This window comes from Anarhichas minor, unplaced genomic scaffold, assembly GCF_050575085.1.
Source record: "Anarhichas minor isolate MPS153535 unplaced genomic scaffold, ASM5057508v1 ptg000058l, whole genome shotgun sequence".
Taxonomy (NCBI): domain Eukaryota; kingdom Metazoa; phylum Chordata; class Actinopteri; order Perciformes; family Anarhichadidae; genus Anarhichas; species Anarhichas minor.
The window spans coordinates 4,779,535-4,794,573 of NW_027466504.1; the positions used below are offsets into that span (position 1 = coordinate 4,779,535).

The window sequence follows — 15,039 nt, forward strand, 5'->3', positions numbered from 1 at the left end:
GAATAAAACGTAAATAAGTGTACATCATGCACAGAATAGAGCTGCATTGCTTTTATTTTGAAGGCGACTTTTGTTGTTTTCTTTCTTCTCAATTTAAGTACGTTAGTGAATGTGTGAGAGCAGCAGCGTCACTGCAATGTGTTGCCGAACTGAGTTTACGGGAGATGTGAGTTAGCTGTTAGCCCTCAAAAATGCCAGCCTGTGTTAAAAAAAGAAAGACTGACACAGAGTGTAGAGTTTTTAACAAAACATGGACTTTAAAGTATTTCTTTACTGAAGTCAAAGGTAAAGCCGTGTGCTTAGTTTGTGGAGAACAAGTCGCAGTGTTTAAGGATTACAATTTGAATCGTCATTACGAGAGGAAACACCGAGAAATACGAAAGATTGACGGATGCAGAGCGGGAACGGACGTCTGAGGCTTTGCTAGCTAAGCTGCAAAAGCAACAAGGCCTTTTTACACATCCAGCTTCACACATCAGGGATGCAGCCGCCAAGACCAGCTTTGTGATATCCCACAAAATGGACTCCAAGTGCACCGTAACGAGGAGGATCGAGGGCATCGCGGGAAATCTGGAGCTTCAGCTGCAAAAAAAAGCAGATCATTTCGAATTGTTCGCCTTGGCTCTGGACGAGAGCTGCGATGTCCGCGACACAGCCCAGTTACTCACCTTTGTACGAGATTACAGAGGAGCTGGCAGCAATGCAGTCAATGAAAGGGACGACGACGGGGAGTGATTTGTTCACGGAGGTAGATGCATGCTTCCACAAGCTGGGACTGAAATGGGACAAACTGGCACGTGTCACAACTGATGGTTGTCCAAATCTGACGGGGAGAAATGTCGGACTTTTAAAGCGGATGCAAGATAAAGTGACTGAAATAAACCCAGAACTGAAATGTGTATTTTTGCATTGCATTAAACATCAGAATGTGCTCAAACGTAACCATGTTATTGATGTTGTAACTAAAATAGTTAACGTCATCAGGGCAAGAGCATTGAATCACAGACAGTTTGTTGCACTCTTGGAGGAGCATGAGACTGAACACAGTGACATAGGCTAACACACAGCTGGCAGGTGGCTCAGCCTGGGCAAAGTGCTTCAAAGAGTTAAGAGTTCGGGACCTGAGAGCAGAGATTCAAGAGTTTTGTGAGAAGAAAGGCGAGGACATCCCAGAGCTCTCTGATGTAAACTGGATGAGAGATTTTGCATTTGCTGTTGATGTGACTGCACTAATGAATGATCTGAATACCAAACTGCAAGGCAAGGGCCTCTTTGCACATCACATGTGCAGCCTGGTGAAGGCTTTCATGACAAAGTTGCAGTTTCTTTCAAGCCAGATGCAGGTAACACTCTCACCCACCTGCACACCCTGAAAGAAGCCACACCATCAGTTGAACATCTCCACAGGTATCATCCATGTTAGGGCCACTGCATGGTGAGTTTTCAAGACTTCAAAACAGTTGAGAGTGAAATGCACATGATTTCTTCTCCCTTCACGTGCAGTGTGGATAATGCTCCCATAATTATGCAAAAACATGATCCCCGTCAGTGTTCTACTATTATATATGGATATTACAAATGTATATGTGGTTTGGATTATTCCTGCTGCAGATGTTTAAGGTGGAGCTCATTTTAACTCCTTTATACTCTGTTGTTCAGTTTGGGTAGTTAGGAAAGGTTTGACAAATTATAATGTGCAAAGTAACTAGTAACTAAAGCTGGCAGACAAATGTAGTGGAGTAAAAAGTACAATATTTCCCTCTGAGATGTAGTGGAGTGGAAGTACAAAGTTGAATAAAATAGAAATACTCAAGTAAAGTACCTTGAATTTGTCATAAGTATAGTTAAGCAAATATACTTAGTTACATTCCACCACTGATCATAACATTTACTCTTACCACTCACAGCTCATCAAAACCATACAATGTACTGCTTTTTATAAAGAGGTGGAATAATATTGAGCAGGATTGAGTTCAGTCTATTGGTCCGGCCCTCCACAACAGTCCCTGTTTCTCATGTGGCCCCTTGGGAAAAATAATTGCCCACCCCTGGTCTAGACAATAGGGGGTGGTAGACCCAGGTCGCTCAATATCATCCCTGAAACCTCCAGACCATGAGGTGTTGCCCCAGAATCTGGCATGAGAGGATGGAGCCCTCTGCTTGATGCAGAGCCATGGGCAGGTCTGGTAACCGCTCGTGATGCAAGGTGCAGGAACCACCTGGTGCCCGGACTCTCCAGAGCTACCAGTAACATGGACAGGTGCTGCTTTGAATCCTGTTGAAGTGTCCACTCCCAACGGGGGACATTGGGTGTTTTCTCTATTAGTGAATAAGAGAGTAAAGGTGATGATCTGTCCACATCAGAACAGACACTGCTGCCCTGTGAAGGGCCGGGGATCTGACAACCTCGTCTCTGTTGAGGTTCACCTCCACAGTGGTGTTGTCCAACCTCAACATGACGTGCTTCCCCCTCAGTTGTGGAGCGAAATGGTTCAGAATCTTCTCGACAGCAACAAGCTGCAGCAGGTTGATGTGATGGGAGGAGTCCAGCCATGTGCCTCCCACCCTGGCTTCTTGATGGTCCCGCCCTGCAGGGTGCTTTACAACAAAACATGAACAAGGATGCCGTTTAAGTTAACTATAACTAAAGGACAAGTTAGAAGGACGGGTCTAATATTATAATATATATATATACATATATATATATATATAAATAATAGTAATCACAAATACACAACATATTATTTTAAAAGATATTTGTCACAAATTGTGTTTCAGTGTTAATTTCAGGTTAAATTTTCCTGAATATAAATCTTAAGCTTCAAAGTTCACAAAATATCAGTAAATATATATTTTATAAATAACATAATCAAAATGAAACACAAATGTTTGAGATAGAAAGGTATTTTGGTTTCATTTCACTGGAGTCTCATATTGTTATACGGAGTTTATTTTATTTCAGAATCAGGCAGAGTGAACAAAACAGACTTCCTTAATAATATGAGGAACTCTGATACTATAGGACCCCAGAATGACTGCAGCTTTTAGAAAAGATCACTTGATCAAGGCCGAGGTCAGACCACTGTTGACCTCAAAAGCTAAGGGTCATAGATCTTTTTTTAGTACCAAACTTGGTTGAACAGTAAATATAATCACAGTTGGATTATGAGACAATCGGCACCTAAAATACCTCACCACCTCTCCTTCATAGGAGCAAGACACAACGACTTTAGTTTAGCCTCCTTCTGTAGCTTTTATCTCTTTGTAGTCACTTTCAGTCTCTTATACAGTTGTTTTGAGTCTCTGTGTTGTTTTGTGTAACTTTCACTGGTTCAGGCAGACTTGAATCAAAAAGCCTCACAATGAGACAGTTGAAGGAAAGTTCAGTTTACTTATCAGGTCGGGTGAGATCAAAACAGGGAGATCAGTCACTCAGGATACCAAATCTGAAAAGGTTCAGGTAGAAAATCCAAAGTCCAAGAAGCAGACAAGCAGGGTCAGAACAGGCAGATCAGATAACACGGACTAGGAAACACTGGAGAGTTTGACAGAAACATACAAGTCAATCTGACAAGGACAGAGTGAAAGTAGACTTGTAACAATACTGAGGGACTAATGAGAGGATGAGCTGCAGGTGAGGAGACGGTCGGGGAAGACCAGAGGTCTCATTTATGAACCAGAGTGTAGGATCCACACTGAATGTTTGCATACGTTGAATTGTACATACGCTAAAAAATATTATGATTTATAAAACCTTGTACTCCTGTTAGTGAGCTATTTCCTGTTTTAAATCTCAAATCAAGCTGTAAATGTGAGCAGCTGGTTCAGCCTCACATCCCTCCCTCTACACGCACACACTCAACCATTAATGGTCAATGCAAAGCACCTTATGAATGTTGATGTATAGAAATGAGCTGCTGATCAATGAGTCTTTACAGTGAATCACGGACCAAGAGGAAGACCAAGAAAATACATTTTAAATCAAGGTTCTTGTGGATGAGGTGATCCCTGAACACTAGTTCCGTCCTTGTGACGCACACAAAATGTATGGTCACATTTTTTGTTTATTTGACAGAACGAATTTCTGTGATTTTGCTAATCATAATAAAACTTCCTCAGAAGTGTATTCCTATCTATGCCCAGGTAGCAGTTCAGCGCTGTGGTTTCAGCTCGCGACAAGGGACTTGTATGTACGCATGCAGCGTATTCTCATAGCTGGAGAATACGTTACATGAGGGAAGCCACACGTTTAGTCATTTCCTGTTTTTCTCAGGTTAGTGACATGTAAAGTGCACCAAATATGACATATGAAGTGGGGACCAATGTGTACTGAACATTTTTATAGATTATTTAGTGTTTCATGTAGTTGTTTGGTAGCTACATGAGTGTTGTTTTAAGACTGACTGTCGAGTGCTTGCTAAACTGAAATTGTGTTTCGCAAGACAGAAGGAAAGGTTATGCTGGGTGCCCCACAGTCGAAAGACAAGAAGGTTAGGCTAACTGAAAACTCTGAAGACAATATGGACAGCTGTCTGTCTTTATACGTCAGCCCCGTAAAAGTGTTCATTATCACCTATCATACACACAGTTTCACTCAATGACAATGATACAACAATGGGCCCGGGACAGCAGCTCGTATTGGGACATGAAGGGGACCCATGGGTCTGTTTAAAGTTGGGAATTCTAAAATGAGACAGATCTGAAATGTGCCTGGTCCTGGCTCGAGATCTTGACTCACATGTTGGATAGCATCGGCCTGAGTCAAGTGTCGAGTGTCATTTGGCCTCTATTTCCCCTTTACTTCCTGTCATCCTGACTTTAAAGAAGGGGTGTCCTCGAAAAATACCAAGTATTTTCATAGCGTCAACTGATTGTCAAATCACGTTTTTTTTTGCCCATTCATCAAGCTCTGTTTGAGCAAAAGTACAGTACAGAAACAAACTAATATGAATACAATTAGAAAACAGCCGTGACCGGGTCGATCGGCCGCAGGGACCTCTGAGCGACGGGGCAACCAATCGCCCCGAGGCAGCAGAGCGAAGAGGTTGGGCGGGGGTGTAGGGCTTGACCATGGCCTGGAGATAGGAAGGAGCTGTTCCTTTCACTGCCCTGTAGGCTAGCACCAGAGTCTTACACTGGATGCGAGCTCTTACAGGGAGCCAAAGTAGTGTTGGGGGCCTTAATCTCTCTTGTTTTGACATGTTTTGCTCGAAAATTCTTGAAATAAGTGAACGTGCTTTGGAATCAAGCATTGCTATGTAATTTCATTGGCCAGAACTTGTCTCTTATTGTATCAAGAACATTTCTAGTAGCCTTGCATTACAGCCCTTTATTTTTCTGGCTCCTGTCGTACTTTTTGTTTTAATGAAGCGAATCGACTCTTTATGTTCTAGTAGGTTGTGAATAGCTTATGAATAGGGTATTTTAATATTGTTACTATTTATTTATTTATTTGGTTTATTTAGTGAAGTCTGGTTCAACCACACAGCTACTTTCATTTGTTGTCTAATTAGTTCTCTTGTCAGGACTTTGTAGATGTGTACTGACTGAGCTCTCTTTACACCTTCTGACTCTCCTGGTGTGTTACTTCTGTTAAGGTGGTACGATTCACATCTTAATGATTTATTAACTCTCTTTTTATTGAGGAAAAAATAACACCCATTATGTTATGTGTCAAAATGCCCGACACTGTTTATTAACACTCACAAACAAGTTCAAATTAGTAATATTTTATTTTGTCTTGTCAGAGTATTCAGATAGAAGAAATGGTAATAATAATAAAGTTTATATATCATTTGATTTGAATTGATTTCTTTTTTTCTGTTTTCTTTTTTTACAATTTATGGTATTTTGACAATTTTCACCTCTCATAGATAATCCTACATTTCTTAAAGGCAGCTCTAAATATCAACAGTGAAACCAAATGTCACAAACTGTAAGAGAAATATTAGTTTTCAAGATGAACACAACGAGGTATTTTAGTAAACTAACATTGTTTGAAATCTGTTTAAGAAGTTCTAGATTTCGTTCTAACTTCTACGAATATATCAAATATTCTGTCAGTTAATCATTCTTTTGTGAATTTCAGGTGAGTTTTGAGACTCATTTAACAGTTATGTTCAGATTTCAGTGACAATTATTTTATGTAAGCAATTGGTATTACAATATAATGAACCATAGCTATTTAATCCAGCACACCCACACCTGGATCAGTGGGTAATGGTTTTTACTGTTTTAATTCTAATCATAGAGAGGGCCATGTGACTCATCTGAGACACTTGTAGAAAAAGATCCATAAAAAACTCTCATCATAACTTTCCCCAATTCGTATGAACGAGGTTCTGTGGAGAATTTTAACCCCCACACAATGCATGCTGGGAAGTGTGCTTACAACTTCTCGAAACAAGTTGGTTTGATGAGTTTAGGTAAACAAAGATAATGTGTTGTGTGAATATATCATACAGCTCCAGACCTCCATTAACAATCAAAACATTTGAGTTTATTCCTCAAATATTATTCTCAGATGTTATATTACAATTATTTTATAAAACATCCGGTTTCAACTTAATGAAAACAGGTTTAATCATTTCTAACATGCATTTAAAATCAGATGAACTAAATATACACGAACAGCCATTGAAACAGCTCATATTGTGCATTACACTGATAACAGTACCTTGAGTGCAAAGCATATTCACAAAACACTGCAACATTTGACAAGTGAAATAAAATGTTACATGAAACTCAACACAAATACACCAGCTGCAGACTGCAGAAACATGAATATGCGCATGACGGGATGGTTATAGTCAAAATCAATGTAATTAACACAATGACAGGAACAAACTCACAAGAACCAGTCACATATATAATATGACAACAAAGCAACAAATCAATCCAGCAAACCTGCGGCGCTAAAACACGTATATTCTGCCGCACACTGAAGAGCACTGAGATAATAAGTTAATGTGAAAAATAAGTAGAATACATGTAGTGTATTTATGAAAAATTATTAAATTATATAATAGCTATAAATTTGTGATTCTGTTTAGGCCAGCAGAGAAGGCTTTGCTGGCCCTGACGCCCCACTACTGGAATGTGGGTAGGAGTTTATCCTCAGGGTGGTGTTTGTAGTGTTCTCTCTCCAGTATGCTAGAGGTTGATGAAACAATACTCTGAACAGAGTGATGTAACTTCAACAACCTTACTCTCATTCTTGAAGGTCGTACATCTTATGTGTCCAAACAGAACATCATGTATTCCTTGGATTCCCCGGAGAGAGCAAGTCTCACTATATTACAACCCTCTCTTATCTCAACATGAACATAGATGTGTTATTAGCAATACTATATATGAACTGAAATAAAGTCTCCGTATTTTAAACTCAAAGTGTCCATGAGTCTTTTCTTCTTCTACTAACAATGTGCTACTTTGCAGTGATATTTGATCAACAATCTCTTGATTTCTCCAGAAGTCACAAAGTACCTGCTGAACATGGTGCATCCAGATAAATGTTCTTCTCTTGGTGATGAAGACCTTCATCATCTGGAGGGTCTGGAGTTTATGGTCAGATAATGCGCAATGTTGAAATATTAATCAGACAAGTTTTAATATTTATTTTGGGTAAATTACTAATTACATATGATATAAATCAGGACATAAAAATATGATAATTACCATAGTTGATTACTTAACAATCATTAAAAAATTATCATTAGGTGTTTATTCCGTTTATTATTCGGTTTTTTGATAGAGGATTATAAAAATAATCATTAGGTGCACACAAAGAAAATCTATATAGATTTTCTTTGTGTGCACCTAATGATTATATTTATATTTGTATATATATAAATTTTAAATACATCAACTTGCAATCTGGAAAACCGTAATGAACATTTTTCCCTCTTTTCTGACATTGATTCATGAATTAAGAAAATATCTGACATATAAAATCAATAATACATTTTTAGATGTACTTAAAGTATCTTTTATTCAAATCAGATATGTGACTAACGTTTCTGACTTCATGGGGTCAAAGGTCAACTGTGACATATTTATATATGTGAACATAGCTCATTATCTGACCATAAACTCCAGACCCTCCAGATGATGAAGGTCTTCATCACCAAGAGAAGAACATTTATCTGGATGCACCATGTTCAGCAGGTACTTTGTGACTTCTGGAGAAATCAAGAGATTGTTGATCAAATATCACTGCAAAGTAGCACATTGTTAGTAGAAGAAGAAAAGACTCATGGACACTTTGAGTTTAAAATACGGAGACTTTTTTTATTTCAGTTCATATATAGTATTGCTAATAACACATCTATGTTATTAGATAACTCAGTGAATTTAGTAAAGCCTCATTTCCCAACAGAAAGAATAGAACACGACCAAAAGAGATGCTTCCATCTCGATACCGACACAAAGAGTTCATTTTGTTCATCTTGTTCATCTGGATCAGAGCTGTAGATATTTTGATTGACAGCGAGACCAATCGCTCACTTAAACTGAAGCATAAAGTCATATTTATATGTGTAACTAAATTATAGACTCATTCAAAGACAGCCCCCTTTAATTCATCATATAACAGTTTTATAACAGCTTTATAACAATTTTACAACAGTTTTATAACAGTGATGATGTGACATGACATAATCAGATGAGTGGAGACACTCAGAGTTTACTATTTAGTAATAAACTATTTAAATTAAGCCAGATTTTCTTTTTCGTTCAACAGAAAGTGTGAAATCTTTTAAATTTGATGCTTTTAAAAGAAAAAAAAGAAAAGCAAAATTAGTTCACAAGAAGAAGATAAAACATATAAAAGATCAGTGTTCAGATTACAGAAAAATAGATAGTCTTAAAAAATATAAAATGAAAGTAATCAATAACAGAGTTAATTAAAATAAATTAAATCAAATTTTATTTTATTGATATTTCATGCAAAAACGTATTTTGTTTCATATTGTTTTAAACATATTGTCACTTTAGTGCAGAGGTCTTCAACAGGGGCCCGCGACCCCTAGGGGGTCCGCGGAGGTACTGCAGGGGGACCGCGAAATTTGTGGTTGATTAGACAATTACATTTTTCTTTTTCTAAACATGAATCTTTCCATTATTTTAATAGTTCAGTATTGTATGCAAGATAACAGGTATGTTTATGCATGGCAGTGGCACTAATAGGCCATCACTCATTTTCGTTTCCACATTTATGTTTAAAATGAAAACGTCAATTTGAATAGCTTGTTTGCATGATTATCATGCAATTGACAGACAATGTTGATATTGGCATTGGTATCAGCTTAGAAGGTATGTTTATAAATGGCAGTGGCACGGCCTCCCTACTCACTGTACCTTGCACATGTTTAAAATAAAAACATGAATATATGAACCTGTGTGTTATTTGAAAATCTTAGTATTGAATGCACAATAAAGAGGTATTCATGGTACTAGGCCTAGTTTAATATAAAACACAATTCCAGGTCCAGCTAGTTGATGCCAGCAGTGTCACATGTAGTGAGATGGAGATGACCTGAGTGCAGTTGATGTGTGTCAAGTGATTGTAGTATAAACACACCTGTGTCTGGGAGGTCCAGTCTCTGGTTCATCAGTATTCCTGCTACAATTGCAACATGAAGACAAAAGAACACTCCAAGCAACTCAGAGAAAAGATCATTGAAAAGTACAAGTCAGGAGATGGCTACAAAAAGATTTCCAACTCACTGGACATCCCACAGAGTTCAGTTCAGTTCATCATTAAGAAATGGAAGGAGTATGGCACTTGTTTAAATCTCCTAGAGCTGGCCGTCCTCACACACTGAGTGACCGGGCAAGAAGAGGACTGATGAGGGAGAACACCAAGACACCTAGGACCACTCTGAAGGAGTTCAAAGCTTCAGTGACTCAGATGGGAGAGACTGTACATACAGCAACTGTTGCCGGGGTTCTTCACCAGTCGAAGCTGTATGGGAGAGTGGCAAAGAGAAAGACACTGTAGAAAAAAGCTCATATGAAATCTCGCCTGGAGTTCATTCAAAGGCATGTGGGAGACTCCAATGTCAATTGGAAGAAGGTTCTTTGGTCTGATGAGACAAAAATTGAGCTATTTGGCCACCAGACTAGACGCTATGTTTGGTGAACACCAAACACTGCACATCACCACAAACACACCATCTCCACCGTGAAGCATGGTGGTGGCAGCATCATGCTCTGGGGATGCTTCTCAGCAGCAGGCCCTGGAAGGCTTGTAAAGGTAGAGGGGAACATGAATGCAGAAAAATATCGCGAAATCAACGACCCCAAGCATACAGCAAAAGCTCCACAGAATGGTTCACAGACCACAAGGTGAATGTTCTGGAGTGGAAGTCAAAGCCCAGACCTCAATCCAATCCAGAATCTGTGGCTGGACTTGAAAAGAGCTGTTCACGCCCGATCCCTGAGCAACCTGACAGAGCTTGAGCTGTTGAAGAAGAATAGAGAAAAATCTTAGTGTCCAGATGTGCCAGCCTGAGTGAGACACATCCACACACACACTCAGTGCTGTGATTGCAGCCAAAGGTGCATCTACTAAATACTGACCTGAAGGGGGTGAATACTTATGCAATCTTTACTTTACCTTTTATATTTTTAATTAATTGCCATTATTTTGTAAAAATCTGTTTTCACTTTGATATTAAAGAGTTTTTTTTTTCGCAAATTCTTGTCAAAAAAGCCAAATTATATTGACCATGATTTCATGTATAAAAGCAACAAAAGGATGAAACATCCAAGGGGGGTGAATACTTATGCAAGGCACTGTATATATATTCTAAAAAAAAGATAATATTTCATACATGCCAAGTTCATTTCGTGTGCGTAAAATGATGGAACCGTCCACGGAGAGGGATCACCTCCATCTCTACGTGCGTCCTGTGTTTCACTTTTCACGCTGGTGCAGTCCTATAGCTGTGAACCACAAGCTGAACTACAAAGTGGTTCTATATGGTTAGTGGTATGTGGAAATTTGACTCCCACATAATATAAATATCAACAAAAATAGCTTATTGATGGCATACTTGACAGGCTGATGCACCTTGAAAACGTTTCTCTGTCTTTATTTGAAATATTTGAACCCCTACTGAATCCTTAAATGATGATGAAACGAGCCCTTCTCAGATTCACCTGCACCGAGCGCATCTTGACTCCACTGTGGTCCAACAGCTCCTCCTCTCTGCCACGCTGAGACACACACACACACACACACACACACACACACACACACACACACACACACACAGTGAGGCTTCCAGCTCATTTGTCTGTCAGTTTGACTGATCTGTCTACAGCATGTTGTGACGTCCTTGGGAGGAAACGGTGAGGCAAGTCCTATTATAAACTTCATATGTGAGTGTTGTTGATAACAGTCTGATTTGTTCCGTCCCCAAGTGTCCCGACAATGAATTCATGCACACACTAACCTGGTAACCTAAGTTCCAATTCCCACTGCATCTCTCCATCGGCCTAAACAACACAACAGTTTGTTTTCATCACCAGCAAAATAAATCAAAGCAGGTCCACACAGCAGCCTCACAGCAGTCATGTTTACTGTGATGAACACATCTGGGCTGAACTATTCAGCTTGACAGCAGCTCCTCTCATGAACATTGAGAAATGACAAATCATGACAAATGACAGTTTATTTATATTTTGTTAAATTTTTGTTATATTTTTCACTTCTATGTTTTTTTTCTCTTGTCATCTGAACACTGTCCACCAAATTTCCCTTCAAAATAAAACTTTGAATACCTTTAAGGCATATTTTGTACTAGTGAAGAATAGTGCTTGGGTTACACCGAACTTAAAACCATAGACTGTATATAAAAAGCTGAATCTCTAGAGGAGAGCCGGGAGCCTCATGCTCTGGCTGACTGCAGGTCAGCAGCTTCGCCCAGAAAGAGACCGAGACCGCTGTAGACGGCATCGTCTGACAAAGGTGCTGCAATCCAGTAACCAAGGTGAGGTGCTGTGAATATCCACATGAGTTTTCCTACTGACACCAGCGTCCCTAGCCCCATTCTCATCCGTCCACCTAAAACAAACAGACAACAAAACAAACAGTATATAATTGTCTTTAAAACTACCACAAACATGTCAGACCTTAATAATTGTAACAGTTTGCCACGTTTGTATCTTTTGACACTTTCTTGAGAATAAGAACGATTTCTTCCTCGCCACAAATGAGGGGAGACACAAAAACATAGCTGTGTATTAACCGCATGTCTGATAAATTAAAGCTGGCCTTCTGTTCACATTTTACAAGTGTCTCAAAAGTATTTCCATTCGCTGACTGACTGTGATGCTGAACTCCATCGACCAAAGAGAGCTCTTCTTCCTCCCACTAGTCTGAACTAAAGGTAGTGTTGATCATACTGACGTATAGCAGTATGATGGATTAGTGTCTCAGTGTCTAGCCATGTATTTGTAGGAAATATGATCTTTGAATCTATGTTTGAAATGATCAAGCCTGCATTAGTCATTAAGTGAAAGTAGGAATTTTATTTATCTGAGTAACTGGACATATTTTGAATAATATCTGAAGTGGAAATTCTTCATGAAAGGAAAGATTCAAATGTTACAAAGTCTGGTTAAGTTCTGAATCTAAATAGTTATTTTTATATTTTGTTTTTAACCTCCATAGCCCTAGCCCTATTTTTAGCCCTCTGCTCAAAACTACAAGGTCTATTTTAATAATTTTGATGGTATAATACAGGTAAAACCTGTGAGAGACTTGTTCAGATGTGTAAATATTGTGTATATGTTACTGGTTAATAGTGAATGAAGATGGCACACAGCTCAAATTGAAAAGTTCCAGATTCACCTGAAAAAAAAGTACTTTTATTGAACTTTTTTTTAAAAAATAATGCAGATTGAAGCCTAAAAATACTCCACAGTCATAGCACAGGTTTGTGGTCTGTCCAAGCTAATTTTACTTAGCAGGCCAGCATAAATGAGGTCTGAGTACAGAATTTCAAGCCAAATTTTCATTTTTGGAACCAGATTTTGCTCTGCTCTATTCTAATTTTATATATTATATAACTACATATTAACTATATATTCACTTGCTTGATCACTAAGAGTGTTCAATACATCGTAATAAAGCAGTTTGCAATCATTTTCAGCCATGTTCAGTTATTTCCAGATGTCATAGGTCTCATCCATGAAAAAAACCTGCTCTGACTCAGTGTGTATGTGGGATTTGTAAGGCCTGTGATTGGCGGATTTAATCATATGACACGTTGTTAGGTTTGGAATAGTCCATTGAAAGCCGTCAGGGGTGTTATTTGTAAATCTTGATAAGGTGGGCTCAACCCCCATGCGAAAAATAGATTGGTCCAGGCGAAAAATGGCCCCATTTTCTCATGAAAGGTCACAGCACGTTCATTTCAATGCAGGCAGACAGAGCAGGAAATGCACTACAGCGCTGCAGCAACTTTCAATGGATTAACAGTTTTTTTCTGGACGAAAATCGCCAAAAGGTATGTAGATTTTACATTTATTTTCAGGAGAGCAGTGTGTGGGTTCTTGGCGTTTGTCCTGTGACCTTTGAATGCTTTGTCGGAGTTCTATTTGGACACGCTGGGTCGACGCCGTATTGAGCCCTCGTGCGAAATCATGTATCCTTCCGCCATTTTCGCTGCCGGCTTTGTGATAAAAGATGAATTTCTGATGCATAGTTGGCGGATTTTTTGGAGAAAAATCCTGATATTGTGATAAATCTTCTAGTGTATTGAATTAGTTTGTGTATAACTGTGTATCATTGTGTAAAATGGCTTGCATGATGATTTTGCCCGGACTTTTTTTTTTTTTTTTTTTTTTTCGATATTTTACATGTCTGGACCATTTTTCCTATTTCTTGATGAAAAGTCCATTCGGAACTTCGGTACCGGTACTCGAACCCCAAATGGGGCTCGCTCGGGCTATAGAGGAGATTTGGTGATTATTCATTACATTCCATCATTGTCTGCAGTCATCAGATCAGTCTTGGTTTTGTACACAGGAATTCACATAAAACAGATTGATATTAGAGATCCTATCAGTTTGTGTAACTTTGAATCACATTTTCTCATCACACTTTTAATTAAATGTTTTAATCCTTTTTATTTTAGTTTGCCAGCAGACACCTTTACTTACCTGTAACGTTTTGATAAGTCACCCTTTATGAAGGGCTAACTAAATGCTTGTGTTTCTCTCACTATAAAAATGTCATCCAGTCTGTTGAAATGTTAGTAAGTCATTAATAAAGGGTCTTGAGTTTCTCAATTTCTAATATGCCATCAGCAGAATGTGTCCGTCAACTGTAATTATAAATGTAAACACATCATTAATAATACATTTTTATATGTATCAATCAATTATGCATTTGTAAATGTAAATATGTTGTATAATTGATATTGTTTTGCGACTCCCTGCAGCCCTTTTCTTTCTTTGAATTGAAAAAAAAGCATCCAAAATACACATAAAGGTGTTTATTTTAATGCACTTTTGTAATTTATTTCTGTAGATTTCTCCTAAAATCTTTCTTTCTCTTTTTGCATAAAAATAATGCCAATCTCTCAGATATTATGCAGCCATCTAATTTAAAAATAATCACCAAATTTAAAGATATACATGTACATCAGAAAGAGGAGAGTCAGGACTACAGTTGTCTTCCCTAACACGTCTTGTTCTGCTGCGCCCTCAGGTGGTGGAGGTCTGCTACTACGTCCTGAAGGAGCGTATCTTCTCCAAATAATGAGGGAAACAAGGGAAGGTGACCTTTGTTGACTGATTGAAATGTCATTAATACAATAAATGACTTAAGCAGGATTTCCTCTTTGCTCTATTTCTCTAAGATATCCAGTTTATCCTACAACGTTCGGCCTGTTGTGACAGTCAACAACGACAGTATATGGAACATATTTCACTGGGGATGTAACAATATACGGTGACTCAATACATCATACTGAGCAGCTGAAAAGTGGATCACAATGTGGACACATTTTCTTTATTTGAATAATA

The 15,039-nt window shown here is 38.5% G+C and overlaps 1 pseudogene; it reads left to right on the forward strand.

Moving 5' to 3' along the window:
• The first annotated feature begins 640 nt into the window (after window positions 1–640).
• On the forward strand, window positions 641–14,773 carry LOC142933145 (general transcription factor II-I repeat domain-containing protein 2A-like; annotated as a pseudogene).
• The last annotated feature ends 266 nt before the right edge of the window (window positions 14,774–15,039 follow it).